The following is a 16,149-nucleotide window of genomic DNA, read 5'->3' on the forward strand; positions in this document are numbered from 1 at the left end:
TTTACTCACAATTAGCCTGGTTCAACTACAGTGAAACCCAATGCATCAGACCCATCCTCTAGGTTCAAATCTTCCGCACTTCCGTTGGCTCCCCCCTTCGCTTTGCTTTCGCCTAGCGTTTGGCTATATTCCTTGACTTGATTTACATGCCTTTTCCACACTTCTTCTTCTCCTTTCAAATTCGTTGCTGGTATCGCCTTTTCCCCGCGTACATAGTTTCAGATTTTATTTCCTTGATATCCTATTCATTCTTCTTGTGATGCTTTTGGTCGTTGTCCGGAGAACCAATTTCGTAACTCTCCACCTAATCAGTTATTCTCGCATGAACAACAACGTTTCTGGACAGCCTTGTCCGGCATTGTATTATATGTAGGACAGCGATAACTGTGGCATTTCCTAATCAGTAATGCGTAGACTTTGTCATAACAGTAAAAATAAGTAACATCGTGTACTCGGACCATAAGGACTGACTGTAGCAGCTTCAGTTGTTTGGAACGCAGGGCACAAGGCAAGACATCAGATGAGAAAAGAAGGCGATGTAGTTTGCTTTAACTTTTCATTGCATCTTCAGTGAGGTCGAGAGAGACACCGATATACATTTTGTTTCAACTTCTACGTGCAATCTGCAATCAGCAATCTGTGACCTGGAAGATTCAAGAAAAACGTCCACTCCATTTTCGTAAGCTCTACAGACAATTCTGGGGAACGACTTACAGATAACTTTACGTGCTTACGCCACCATGATAACCAAAGAATGCAATCATACGTGCATTGTGCATTCTGTCTACGGAACGCCCCGGCCTCTACTGTTTTCAATGTCATCATCGATGTTGACCATTCTCCGCTACCTTACACGCAAGGTAAACAGTGTACTGCTAATGATGCTGTAGCTTTAGCTACGACTACCGGAACAGATTCAATAGTACGGTCAAGTGAAGTTATTGACAACCTGCTGATGATTGGGGATCAACTGTATATTTACAGTATATTCGAGCGTGACAAAGTATGACCTGAAACAATTTATTAACCGCATTTGGCTGTATCTGAATTATAATCAAGTCGGATTGTGATGGATCCAGCAATCAACAAAAAAGTCTCCAAGAGATTCTACACGGAAATAATTCATAACAAGCTGAATTTTGGTACAAGTTGCACATTTGGGTATGCAATATAAGAATTGTGAGGTATCCGTGAAAATTTGCTTCTGGAAGCCAGGAATGACGTAAAAGTACTTGAAAAAATGGAGTTTCCGGTGGCTGACGACAAATAGTTGTTATTAACTTTATATATTTTGAGTTTCCCTACAAAATTGTTGTTGAGACGAATAAGTTTTGAGACAGAACCGTCCGAAAAAGGGCCAAAATTGGAGAACCCGTAAAGCGTGAGAAGATTACAGTGTTTTACGCGGATTGAGCAAGAAATGACATGAAATTTTCTATCGATTTTTGGAAACGTATCCATTAGTCAAATCTGGTTCACGCGATATGCCAGAAAACACAAAAAGGTAGTTTTGGGTAATATTTCAAGCAACTGGCGACTGCCAAATTTAGTATCTTCAACAGTTTTCAAGCTTTCAAAGACTAGAGAAACGCTTTTTGGTAGGGTGTTTTATTCCTTATGGAACGTAATCAGGATATTTTGAAATTGGATGAAATTGCTCGGCGATTTGTATAAATATAGCTTCGGATACGGAAAATTAGGTCAGGTAAATGGTACAGGAATGAAAATAAGATGACGAAACGACGAACTGATGCACTACCGTCTTTACCGATTATCCTACATTGAGGGTGAAAAGGTTAAAGAAATCGTTGCTGAGTGAGAAGCCAGTGGCATTGTTCGGAAAAGCCATTCATCGAATGCCAGCCCCATTTCACTGATAGGTGAAAAAGACTCGTATGAGGTTCGCATGTACGTAGATTATCGAGGGGCGAATAAAACGATAAAATCTGATAAATTACACTTACCGAACATTGAAGAACAACCGAACCGACTAAATGGGATATCGTTTTTTATATCATTGAACCTTAAGTCGGGGTTTTATCAAATTCTGATGGCTAATGATTTGCAATTAGTAAGAGTTCCAGCATTTGTTACACCAGACGAGCATTACGAATTTATGCATATGCATTCTAGCCTCAAAAATGTCTCTGCTGTATTTCAGAGGGCCACAAGTAGGGCTCTCAGCTAGCTGAGATTCATCACTGCTTTAGACTTAACTGAAACCAAACAACTTGCAGCAAAAACAATAAACGGAATCCATGCTCTTTGAATACATGAACTAGAATCTAACCAGTTTTTTACCACTTTTGAGGCTGTGATAGCGATTCTTTATGGTGATTTATCGGCGATCTGTATCGAAATAAAAAATTGTATTCCCATTTATTTTTGTAAGTCGTGCTTTACAAATTCTATACGTGAAATGTTACCGATGTTATTTGGCCACTTAGCAGGCTCCTGCCAATCAGTATTTTATATTGCATTCTTTTCACAGTCTCAATAGGCTTAGAAACATCTCTTGTCCGGCAAAAGAAATCGTTTTTCTTCGCATCACGTTACAAACCAATTCAATTCTAGACAGTATCGTCGAGTAAGATCGATATCTTCTGTCAAAATTTTATTCTTCTCATAAAATGGTTCCTTTATTTTTCATGAAATTGTTTCCTACTGCATTATCTGAAGTCGTGTTAATTTGAGATTTTTTATTCAGCCGTTTCCGACCTTATCGCGGGAGTTTGTCGGGACAGAAAGACAAACCGATATACAGATCGACATTTTTCTAAAAACCTGTTTTTCGGATACAAGACGACCCGACTTTAGACGAAGTCATTTTTGAACAAAACCAATAGTTTTGATCCCATTTTATCATAGATGATGAGAAGTAAAAATATGGTGCAAAACAAGTAGTCTTGTGTAATATTGGTTGTAAAATTAGAGTTAAATAACGGACAAATATTTCCTACGATCTCGAAAGCCCAGCAGTAGTCCAAGCACTTGACGCATACCGTATCCACTTATTGGGAATCAAAACCGCAGTAAAAAAGAACATTTAGCCTCGGGATGCCTGATGAACGGTATACACTGAGGACTACTATTTTTGCATAGTATTTAAGCCAGGACTTAAGGTGCGGTATATTAGTAAATATTACCGCCAGAGAATGAATTGAACTAAGGCAAATACAAGACCGTGATATAGATTTTGTGCAGAAAATACTCAAGACAGGTGAAGTAGAACCAGAAACCAAGAAGTGTTTTGAGACGTTTGATTCAGCCTTTGCATGCCACTTATTTTTTTTCGGTCCCGATAACCAATTGGCGAGAACTTTATTTAGGGAAAATCGTATGAGTTAAACACTTCTGAGATATAGTCAAATAAAGATCGTCTTCTCTCGAAGAACATGAGCTTAATAGGGTCATACTTTAGGAATTCTCAGACCCCAGTGTGGCATGCAAGGGTTAAAAGTTTTCGTTATTTTCAAACGTTCGAGACAATGAATAATTGAGTAAGTACCTCGCGTGACACGATTTGATTTTTGAAATATATGTCGTGACAGGTATACAGTGAGACACGAGTTAGCAAATAAAGGCAAATATACAGGGTGAGGAAAGAACATGGAAACCGCAGGAAATCTCACGGGGTTCGGTAAAAAAAAAAAAAAAAATTACCAAAGTCAAATTTTAAGTAATTTTTAACAAGTGATTACACTCCCCTTACTATAGTTGTTTTGTCATTACTGTTTTCAAATCTATCAATTGCACAGTAAGCTCAATCTACTTCAAGGAATATTAACTCCAAATGAACAACAGTTGACCTATTCACTCATTTTATGTATGATTTTATTCTCGATGAATGAAGTATGAATGCTTATTTGATTGTGTTCCGAATTCAAGATATATATATACAAAAAAGATGGAAAGAAACTCAATTGAAATACAAGGTTACGATCGGCTGATTGCTAATCATAAATTTATTTGTTTGTTGCTGTATTTTACTTATTATTTCAAGATTAGGCATAGATACTTTTTTTTGTTTAAGTTTCACATAATCCATTTATACAGTGTGACCAACTATATACGTCGAATGCAAATGTGAATCATTTCAGACGCAGTCCAAAAATGCAGTTCGAAATAAAGCCAACAGGAGCACAAACAAGAAATTTTGATTTCATGGTTAAACGTAACTCATCAGCTGGAATTGGGATGATTCACAATATTTTAAACAAACAGGGAATATCAGAAGGATTTTCTTTGATGTATAAAAGATCAAGGAGATTATAGATCGTGTACTCAACGTTTGCTGGAGCAGTACTGGTGATATATAGAGATTCACGATCTCAAGAAAGTTTTTATCATTTATAAGTATCAACAGCACAAATAGCATGGTTAAGGGAGAAATATAATGATGACGACTGAAACTTTTGTACCTACATTAATGATCGAAAATCCGAAATTCACGAGATACGAATTTTAAGATAAAGAATGACGAGCGTACCGAAGTTGGGAGAATATACGTGTTTTTGACGTCATCCAACCTTTCGGCATTTCGGCCATTCTAGTCTTTGGTCAGTCGTTATTGATAAATTCGGATTCGTAGATTTTTGACAAAGGCACGAGTCTGACATTGGAAGAACCAACTTTTTGACTCTTCGTTATTTTCGCAATTCAATATTTTGCCCTTCGTGATCTTGGCCATTCTCAAAAAAAAAAAAAAAAATGTTGGTATAAATTTATTTATACATTTTTGCGTTCTCAATTTTTATTTTTCTACAAGTCATCTTTTCGCATTTATGGTCTCTTTCTGCGTTTTCATCCGTTGGTAATTTGACTTTCGGGATTTCGTCTCGTTGACTTTTTGGTCTTCCGCATATTTGTACCCCACCCGGAAAAACAAGTAGAACAATACAGCGCCCTGGCCTCGACGGACCCCGACAAGGTATAATAGCCCAGAGGCTGGAAACACAAATCACGAGATCTCAGAGGCCGTGTCAGTCCCTCCGAGCCCTTTTCTCAGCTTTCGGTTCCTGAATAGGAACGTATGACTGTCCTCTGCTCCCTTGAGGAGCTTGTATCGCTTTCTCGTTTTATGCGTGTCCAGAATATTTGCAGCCCCAAGATTCAGGAGTTATTCACCCAAAGCCAGGATTACGCGGAAACCGCTTTGCGCCCTGGCTTTATCCATTGACTTATTCGCATTCAGACGAATGACTGCTCGCGATAGAGAAAGTTGGCGAAATTGAAACAATTAATAACGAACAACTGTTGAGCGAGAGTATTTCGGTAGTTAGACATTTTCCAACGCAGGCACAGAGAGAGGAACAATCTTCTTGGATTACTAGGATAAACCAACTGACCAACTAAACCAGCTGCGGAAAAAATTCCGTTTTGATGTTTGAAATTTTTTTGTTTTATGAATTTTTTTTTTTGTCTGCAATTAATCGTTTCAATAAGACCTGGGTGTGGGATTTTTGAGGTCGCTGATAACGAATCTGGAATCAGATTTTCAAAATTTGAGATGGCGAATTTAATATGGTGAACCAAAACATCAAAAATATCGCTCCAGCTTTGAAATTTTGTAAATGGGAATTATCGGGGGTACTGATAATGAATTCGATATTCAATTTACAAAATTCAAAACAGGAGGTCCAATTACTCATCAGCGAAATCAAAAACCCCGATATACAAAATTTCAAAGTTAGAGCGATATTTTGGATTTTTGATACGCCATAGTGACCTCGCCACCTTGAATTTCGAAAACCTGAGTTCAGATTCGTTATCAGCGACCCCAAAAACCCCGATGTACGAAATTTCAAAGCTAGAGAAATATTTTTAATTTTTTGGTCCGCCGTATTGGATCCGCCATTTAGAATTTGGGAATTTCGATTTCAGTTTCGTTAACAGCGACCTCAAAAACCCCTGGATACAGAGTTTTGATATATTGCTCGACAGCGCCTATATTTAGGTTTTCCGGCGGCCTAAAGGTTAATGGTTCAAATATGTACAGTATTTTTTTTTTTAATTTTCAACGTTTGAAGCCATACAGAATATTACGGTAACCGGTAAATCAAACCTGTGAAACGCCGGTTAATAATTCTCTTTAGACAAGGAGTTAAAAAGTGGGGACGGAAGAGTGTCGTTCATTTATTCCATGAGTAAGCCGGCGTAAAGTGGGATCCGTTGGAAAATGACATGATTATTGTTGTTCAAATTACATTTTTCTATTCCTATTTACTTCCAGCAATCAACGAAAACAGTTCACTCTCTACACCTCAAAAATATCTGGTCCAACTTTTGACCTGCTGTACTTCCTCGTGGTCTTTTGTATACTTCTTCTTAAGATATTCTCACGGAATGCAATGCATCTGCTTAGCATCAAATAACAGCTCGGTCGAAGAGGAGGTGGCTACCTAAAAACACTTTTAACAACACCTTTAACATGCGAAAACTTGAGCACACCTACATGGGTCGTAAAAGGGTCCCCAGAAGTAGCGCCTGACTTCGGGAAGCATCGTTCCCAGATATTAGGGCACGTTATCGTAAACGATCCGTAGTACCTCATACATGAGATGAGCAACAGACGAAGACAAACTTCGGTAGTTACTAGTTGGCTTCGAGTATAGGAAAGCGTGATCGTAAAACTATCCCACTTTCTCAACCCATATATACGAGTGAAGGCATCGAATCAGATAAACCTCAAAATGACCGTTTTACAAGCTAAAGGGATGGCTTACCGATGTTCAACGGTAATAGCCGAATAAAATTTGCAAAGAACATCTTAGGAAATTGAATAACATATCATAACTCACTGGATTTCATCAAACCTTTCGCATAAGCGGCTCAGGGAGTCTAGTCTTTCCCTAAATTGCTTCGGCTGCATGTTGCAACTCAAGCAGTTCAATTCATTATTATGCACAACAACTTCTGAGACGGTATAAAGTTCTGTTATCATTTTCGGAATAGTCGATATTCGGAATAGACTTATTGTTTTAATGATTGCGTATTGTTATTTGCTACTGACGAACTTTAATATGCGTCAATGCCACTTAAAACTGAATATAATAACATGATAGAATACTGAAGATTGAATCGCATTTTTACGGATTCAAGGCAGTTTTATTAACGGTTAGATGTGTTCAAAAAGGTGTCAAAAATAACTATACGTTCAAATTATCTAAATCGTGTTGTTAAAAAGAGTATTTGTGTTTTTGCGATACTGAGTTAAAAATTGAATGCAGTTTTGTTGGTTGGTGACAGTGGGAGTGTGAAGGTATCATGAATAGAAGTAGGAAATTGTTAGTTTGTGGTTGCGTTAGTAGACACGGTGGTTTGATTACAACACCTGTATTGGTGAAATTTCAGGGATAGGGGTTCTTATTGAACGTGTAGCTTGGAAGTTTTGTCGCCAAACGTGGTCGCGAGGTTGCAGCGAAGAAAGAATACAGTGCTCCCCCCCTAAGATTTCAGACTCGGGGCTCTGGTTCCAGGAAAAATATCTTAGAGAGGTATCCCCTCTACTCTTAAAAGGTGGGGTGTATATGTAGACAGCTGACTTATAGTAGCGGCTTACGCGCATGCGCAAGTAAACAACACTGAGTATAGTGGGGAAGCCGAATTGCGGGGAAATGATAGTAAAATGAGGGGAAGTAATATCTTACAGAGGGATATCTTAGGGGGGGAGCACTGTATTGCGCAAATGGTTTTCAGGGAAGAGGAAAAGGGTCATATATAAAAGTGAAAGGTTTGAAACCTCGGTTTAAGGACTGCGTATGCTGATCTACAAATGGTCCTTAGACATTGTAGCTCATACGAAATGTTTCAGAATGATCGACAGTTGTTTTTGATCAATGTCTACAAGTTTGACTCGGTGGACAAAATAAGAATCGCAGAACTTTCTTATTGGTGTATCACGATTGAATCAAGTGGAATATAGGACGCAACACTGTCTTCAATACAACTGAATTCATTGATTCAGGTTCATCTTTCGAACGAAGTTACTGATAATCAAGTTTTTTTGAGTTCAGCGATACGCCATTAAAATTAATTTAAACCAATGACTAAATGACAGTAATACCTTAAACCAGTGACGATAACTCTGGTTAAGACATTTGAATTCGTCACTCTCTATTGCATTTCACGCCTCTTCCTTTAGATTGACTTATTAGTATCTTTATTCTTCACTGATGGCGCACAATTTCAAAGCCAAAAAAGTTTCCTACTTGCGTGTCCTATGTACGAACAAACAGGATGCTGAAACATTACTGTAACTTTTTACTATATTAACCAAGTCGTGAATACGGTGCACGTAATTAGAGTTACAATGCGTAGAGGTAAAAATCATTGTTTTTACTGTACATCTCATCGCAAAGATATTCAAAATGTTTACTATTTGACGATTGTTAAGTGTTACCGTGATCACAACATTTTATACCGTGTTGGACCTCCAGCTACATTGGACCGTTCTTTAGGAAGGTATAGTGCAAAATTTGTAAGTGCGGAGGAGTCCAATTTACCTGGAGGCCCAATATTTACCCTGATACTTTTCTCTACTAAAGCTCACCCAAAGCTCTATTTAGTTGATTGTCTTCAGCTACCTCTAGATAATGATATAGTGGAAATGAGCACAGGATATTTGCCATCCTGCTCCCTGTTACTCATTCTGATTCATGATGAAACTGGTTGAAATTCAACACTGTCTTCCTCCGTACACCCACGATGAAAATTTGAAAAAAAACAACCCATTTTGAACAAATTATTTTTGCAAAAGACTTTACGTTCTTTTCTAAAAATTGCAAGACGTTATGGGGGAAATATTGGAAAAGTTTTAATTGCGAGGATTATCGGAAATCACCCTGCACTGGAAAATGGAGTGCAGTGGAAGCAGATACAATCTCAACTTCACAAGAGAATTTCTGAAGAATAACCGAGATCAAATGCACTTCTAGTTTTAATCACTCACAATCAGTGAAAACTAGTTTCACCTTTCGTATGATGGAAATTCGTAATGAATGTTGAAAGTTTAGTGGATCTGTATTACCTATTTTTACGACGTACAATTATCATGTCTCACGATTTACAGATTTAATCAAGATGAAATTTTTCATCGAATTATTCTGTTGTTATAAATCCCAATGGTAGTTTGTTGAAATCTCAGATGAGATAGTTAAAATTGTGATTCTACGGAGCACCTGAAAATGGATTTCGTGGTGGAAGAACCACTGCTTTCATTAATGGCATGACAACTTTTTTTTATGGCATGCATACTATTCTGATCAATTAGAGTTTCTAAACGGAATGGCATAATTGTCCTAAAGTTTTCCCTAATGGGAAGTAGTAGAAGTCTTGGGGCGAGTTGTTCTTATGATAAGTCGATTTCATCTCGTTCGTATAAGTGTACGTACCTAATTAAAGTAAAATGATTCTGTTGCAGCTACATAACTTACAAACATAAAAAGAGATTAGTCATTCTCTAAATAAAATGCAACTCTCGCGTCTGGAACATTGCTGCTAAAACAGCTTTTCTAACTACATCACAAATAAAGGTACACTATGATCAAATTCAACCTACTGAAGTGGCTTTCAAAAGGCGACTGTGAAAGCTTTTCAGCAACTTACAGAATGCTTGTATGGGTGATGGAAGCATTTCTTATAGAGTTTTACAATGGGAAAACGCAGTTGGTCACGTGCGCAACTTAATACATTATAGAAACGTCGACAGATCTCAGCATGTGACCATTGTTACTAATCTTTTGATGACTTTTATTTCTGCAATTTAGTTATTCACTGCCTTTGGCAGCAAGCCTGCCTGAACAACAACAATTTTATTGTTCACATCCCGAGTATTTTTTTTCAAAACACAATTTCATCTGTGGCAAGATTCAATGATACATTAGTGAATACTATTGTATCAGTGCTGTGCTTGACGCGGGTCCGTCAAAAAACTTCATACTCATCTCTCAATTTGTTTTTAAACGCTGCCATTTCATCTCTAACTCACTTCTTCTCTTCCTCTCTCCCTATGATTATGAAGAATCAAAATCTCAGCCCCGAATGATACAACACACGTACAGCGTTTAGAAACCATACCGGCACGCCACGCGAAGCGTAACATACTCATTGATTTACAAAACTGTCAATTCAGTCCACAACGAATCGTATACCGTGGATATAAGTATAACCCTTTTTGTCGCAGCGTCTTATATATGAGACACCTTTTTTAAATCGGTTATCCAAGATTTGCATCCAACTTTTTGGCTATTGATGTCATTTTTGTTTTGCATAATTGGACTTCGAAGATGTCAATGTTGATGTTTTGAAAGGGATTATGATTATGCCGCGAGTACAGTGAGAGCTAGAAATAAACAAAGTGTTGAAAATGCCTGTTTTTACAAAACAAATGTAATGACGGGAAAGTTATGAGGACTAGAAAAGTGAAATTCGATAATCTTAGGTTTTTGTTGCTTAAAACCAATCTGACGTAAAAATTTCAAAATTGAAAATAGCGGATCCAAAATGATAAACTGAAAGTATACAAATTATTTTAATTCGCTTGAAATTTGTTACTCGGGGGCTTTTGGGTCGCTGAAAACGAACTCGACGTCACAATTGTGAAATTCAAAATGGCGGATCCAATCGTATATATTTGGTGACCCAAATAACCCCTGAATGTGCATTTTCAAGCCATTCCGATTATTTTCACATTTTCAGTCCGCCATATTAGATCCGTCATTTTGAATTTTGAAAATTTCTCAGAACTCACCTCATTTTCGAAATCAACTACCTCGAGAACCCTTATAAACCCAGTTTTAAGGAATTTGACTTTAAGGAAAAATGTATGCTTCAAAGTGATAATGAATAGGATAAAGAAATGAGAAAACACTAAGCGAAAATAGAGACGATGTTAAAGGCATGCACACCGCAAAACAAGACAGAGGCTACAGAGCTTTTCTAAGTTTAGCAAAGTAGTTCGGGCGTTTCTATGAAAACCCCAGTCACGTACTGGACCCCTTACACACGCTTTTTGAAGACATGTATAGATTCGAGTAGAACAGGGATTGCCAACAAGCATTTAAATCGGTGAAGGAAGGAATACTATCAGAAACAATCTTGGCGCATTCAGACACGAACCACCATTATAGTGTTTATGGCCGCAGACGCAAGCCTTTATACGAGGCGGAAGCGATATTATCCCACATTTATGAAAACGGTAAGGCAGGATCGGTACGGCTTGCTTCACAAACCTTTCCTGCACTTTAGAAAAAGTATAAACGAATAGATAGGAAAAGGATACGCCAGAATCTCGGAAATAAGAAAATTTTTTTAATACGCACTTACAAGTTGCAAGTTGGCGTAAATGTTAATTTCTGAAAAACATCCCTATTTTCATGGTTTTTCAGTTTTTGTTGGTTAAAAATGCTCCGGTCAACTCGATCCAAAGCTCATTTTGAAGGTTTCGAAATTCTCTACAACTTTTTTTTTTATTGCGTAAAGCAACACGCATCATTTTTTGACCGCTGTATGAAAATTAAATCTCTTATAAAAGTTCAAACTAGACGTAAAGAATATTTGCTATCTAAAAAACGTGTTAGAAAATTTACAAATTACTGACTTACTGACAAAAGACAAGAAACGTCCAACAAAGCAGTGTTGGAAGAGACACGAAATCTCGTCTAAAATTTGACAATGCGGGATAAAACTTTTTCTAAGTGAATAGGGGGTCGCCTTCCCTTAATTACTACGCATGCGAGTACTCGTATTGCTTTGATTTCGAAGTTCGATGGTAACTTTTGTCAGCGTTTGTCAAGAGTGTGTTATACTGTCAGGTATTGGATTCTTCCGCACGACACTAATTAGTGGAGGAGAGGATATCCCAAAAGCATGGGAAAAGAAAGGATATCTAATTGGGAAATAATTGTTGAGTCAAATTTGATAAAACCTAACAATATATTTACAAATTGAATGTAAAAAATTTGGTAACGACATTGCAAGTACTACTATTCGTAGTAGTTTATTTCGAATCGTTATAGTAGTGATGTTGATATTTTCTATTGGTTTATTTGCTGAATTTGTCAGAGTTCGAAATAGTTGTTCATTAGATAGATCGATACTTAGTTGTCTTGACAATTACTTAGGTTTAGATATTTGGTTAATGCTCAAAATCGTTGGGTAGTTGTTGTTGGTTTGAGGACTTGATGTGTACTGATTTTTTCTTGATGATCGAAGAAGGAATTTGGAAAATATTTGGAAGTTTGGAGGGTGTAGGAGTTTGCTGATTGGTCTATTTATCATATTGATCGATTAATTATTGTGGTTGAAAGTTTCGTACATAGAAGGGAAGTGGGATCGTGCAGATATGTCTTAAGGTTAAACAATACGCGACCCTTCCGTGCCTTCGTGTACCAACAGTCGAGGCAGGCCAGCGTCCACATATGGAAGCCAACTGAGTATTGTAAATGGGTAAAACCTTTGGATAATAAAGGAGAAAAAACCTGCGTTGAAAGTCACGTACGATCCTTCGACTATTTAGTCATATTTCGATATTATTTTATTGCCAAATGTTGGGGCTCTTGCCTTTTCTCAATAGCTTGACCTGGCTAAGGGTCTACCTTCTACGGAAATCCGAACCGTAGAATAATGTGTGGACTAAAAATTATATTAATGAAATTTTGCTGATACGCAAGCGGTGTCATAGCACAATAAAATTCACAAACTGTTATTTCAAGGCACTGAACCGATCCAGCTGAAATTTTCAAGTTAGTTAATATACGAGAAGCCTAAAATAGGGAAAGCTTTACGTTCGTTCTAGATAGCCCGCCGAATACGACTGTTTTTATAGGTCCTGTCGACATATGAAGGATTTCAAGAGAAAGTTGTTGAATGAAATAGGAAATTGTACATCGAACGTGTAGTTGATTGTACTTGGTCGGCCTTCTCAAAGAAAGCATCGCCTGAATGAAAATCAAATACGTAGTTATTCCGTTTTTATACGTATATATATGTGAATGAATTACTAGCGTGCCAAGTAGGCACAAAGAACTCGTAATTTTGTGTTTCATATCTGAATATTATTTTTCAATCGTTATTGACATCCTCTGCATGTATACCGATCGCATTAGTTGATTATGAATTTTTCTCCCAAGTAAATATTATAATTGTTGGGCAGTAGTATAGATTTCAATATTTTTTGATGATGAATGATATAATTCATTAAATAACTACTGTGGTATTTTAGTAGATGAACGATATTTTTTTTTTTTTTTGTGTCTCAATCACTTTCATGTGCGTACTTTGCGCGAAGTTATTCCACGTGAAATGTTTTTGGAGTCGTTTGTTATTTTCATGAAAAGTGCATCTTTACTGTAGTGTTGCTGTCGGATAAAAATCATATAGTCTGAGAAGGTAACGCGAAATCAGGACAAGTAGTGAAACCAAGTACAAGAAATTCTTCGTCATTTTGATTTACGTGAATATATAAGCTATCAAAATCGTGGTGAAAACCGAAAAAAGGACTTTTGTGAGGTCGGAAAAAAGCTCGCACGTGTCGTCAACAAGCGACACGGGCTGAATACAAAAGCAGTCGAATGTAAGCGTCTTTGGATCAGTATATCTCTGAAATTTCTGATCGAGCGAGGAAAAATGTCCGCGCGTTCGAAGATGCGGTCAAGTCGTAATGGCAAGCGTGTATCTTCATTATCGTATCCACTCGTTTTCGAACCCATGATTCGATAGATATTATGACGTTTATCCGACCATCATTTCCGTATTGGATTAACTCCGACGGATACCTACAAAAAATGCTGTTTGTAGCAGAAAAGTAATTCGTAGTGTGAAACCATGTCGATTGGTTTTTTGTACTTCAATGTCAAACTTCAAATCAAAAAATCAATTTCACTTTTCGTGCAGGCATAAGCTGCGTATCGCTGATATCTCAAAGACTTCCTTGTATCAATACGTTTAGCTGGCTTTTAATAATACTGATAATCGCCAAGTATTCTGCAAGTTCAATTCTTATTTCGGGAAAATTATTTTCAGCCTTAAGCGCGTATCGTGCAAACAACGATGCATCTAACTAATCAGGTGATGAGAGTCCTGAATTTAAGGTTTCTTGTTTCCGCAGGTAAGAAATTCATTTTTCTCAAATTTCGAACGTCTTTACTATCCATGGAAATGCTTGTCATAAACCAAGCTGAAGGTTGAACAGTTTGCAACCTTGCATATTAAGTTCTGCTCTTTGAACGCAATTTGCTCTAGTTCCGAGTTTCCAGTTTCAAACCACAAGCTGCCACACAGTGGGTGAAGTTGTAAATACGCGCGTAATTGAGACTTGCCGATAAGTAGGCAAGTAAATGCGCTCATTTGCTTTTTCAAACCCAGAAAAATGATTGATCAGATTTTCATGTCAAGTGTCGTTTAAAAATTGATGAAATCAAGAAGAACATATCCAAATATATAATAATTATCTGTTCTGATCAACAGTTATTTGGTTATTTAAAATATAGCGTATACGTACAAATAAACAAGAAGAATTATAAAAATAAGCACATATACGTAAATTTTCCTTTTATTGTGACACTCCGACTATCAGTTACAAGTCTTTATTTACTGAATGTTGTGCACTAATTGCTGTTAGCAATAATGATTGAATGACGAAGCGGGAACACAAGTGCGAGGAGTAGAAAAATCCTTCTCAAGGTGAACTAAGAATCAACGGGTGGGTTCTTTGAATATCGTAGATTAAGCGAAAGAGCAGAGAAATTAATTGTTAAGACAAGCAAAGCGATTTTGATGCATAGATATTGATTCTTTGATTAAACGGATAGGTTTATGTAACGTTGAATATTGCACGAGAAATCTACACGACCAACGGTGTAACGATTTATGTATTCCCCCCTAGAGTCAGAATAACGACTGGAAAGAATTTTACTCGTAGTGTCTGTCACGTGACAGAGGTCTATGCCAATTACATCTGTCTTCTGGAGAACGCTCTCTCTCAAACATGTCGTCAACGGAACACGAGATCCTCACAGTAGACCAGTAGTGGAAATCAATAATCTAAATATACGAAGAAAATCGATCCCTGGATCACCAAAACCTCTGACCGGAGTTCATCACGTTGTAACGGATACATCGCCTTACTTTTAACACCGTCCTCTCATGAGATGCACAGCGTAAAGATAACAGCTGAGTTAGAATGTTAAGAAAATTTCAGTCAATAGATGCAGAGAGAGACAATTTTGACAAAGAAAGACGATTCAGAAGCATAGTTTTAAACAGATATACCTTGTTCATCAATAATTCATACCTTGAATAAGTGTCGAATGATTGAATGGATGTATGAATCATTTTGCTCACATATCTAAAGTTGGTATTCCATATTATGTTTACAACTGGTTAAACTTGAAATTGATAAAAATAATCACTGTTCAATTTCGTGCAAGAAAAGGAATTTGTTTTTTATGTCTGCCGTTTAGTAGAAGACAAACATTACAGCGGTAACGAAAAATCCGTCACCTGGTCACAATTTGATGATCGTAGGTGAGCCTTCGATTTTTTGAAGTCGAGTTCCCCGCGTCGTTTGAGTGCAGCACTCAACGTTTTATTTCATGTCGATGGTTAGCACTTTAGGTTAGTCCGGTCAGATGCCGTAATCTTTATGGGTGACGCCAGGCTGTAGAATGCTACGACGTCACGTGTTTACTCGTATGGTGCTGATACCATCATAGTTTCAGATTTACAATATCCACCATTTTCTTTCTTTTATCGTGTAGCTATTTTACTGTCAAGTAGCCCCATGTTGTAAGTGGAACTTTCCATAATTTTTTTGCTTCCATATCAGTCTATGAGCAAAATTAAAGTATCGCGTTTCTTTTTTACCAGGGAAATTTTCGGAGGATGACAGATGACTGAATTTTAACGATATTGTTTTCTATTATAAACTTCTTTATCACACGCGCCTTGAAAACTCGATTTCGAGCTTAACATGCCCGTTTCCAGCGCTGCTGCGTAGTCTGAATCGTATAAAACACGGTACACCGCTACGCATGCGCAGTTTCTTGAATAGAGTGCTGCGTGGCACGGCGCACGCGCACTGAGGAGCACTACGCACCGCTACGCATGCGCAGTTCGTCGCTACGCATGCGCACTCGAAGCAAGCGGAGT

At 37.5% G+C, this 16,149-nt stretch overlaps 1 long non-coding RNA gene across 1 annotated transcript in view; it reads right to left on the minus strand.

Annotated features, from left to right (window-relative positions):
• The window catches only part of LOC124213215 (uncharacterized), a 35,800-nt gene extending 19,901 nt beyond the window's left edge, over positions 1-15,899 (minus strand). Inside the window, exon 1 of the long non-coding RNA XR_006881844.2 lies at positions 15,293-15,899. This is a non-coding gene — a long non-coding RNA (uncharacterized lncRNA). The remainder of the gene's footprint in view (positions 1-15,292) is intronic.
• Between the last annotated feature and the right edge of the window lie 250 nt (positions 15,900-16,149).

The sequence above is a fragment of the Neodiprion pinetum genome, chromosome 1 (genome assembly GCF_021155775.2).
Source record: "Neodiprion pinetum isolate iyNeoPine1 chromosome 1, iyNeoPine1.2, whole genome shotgun sequence".
NCBI lineage: Eukaryota > Metazoa > Arthropoda > Insecta > Hymenoptera > Diprionidae > Neodiprion > Neodiprion pinetum.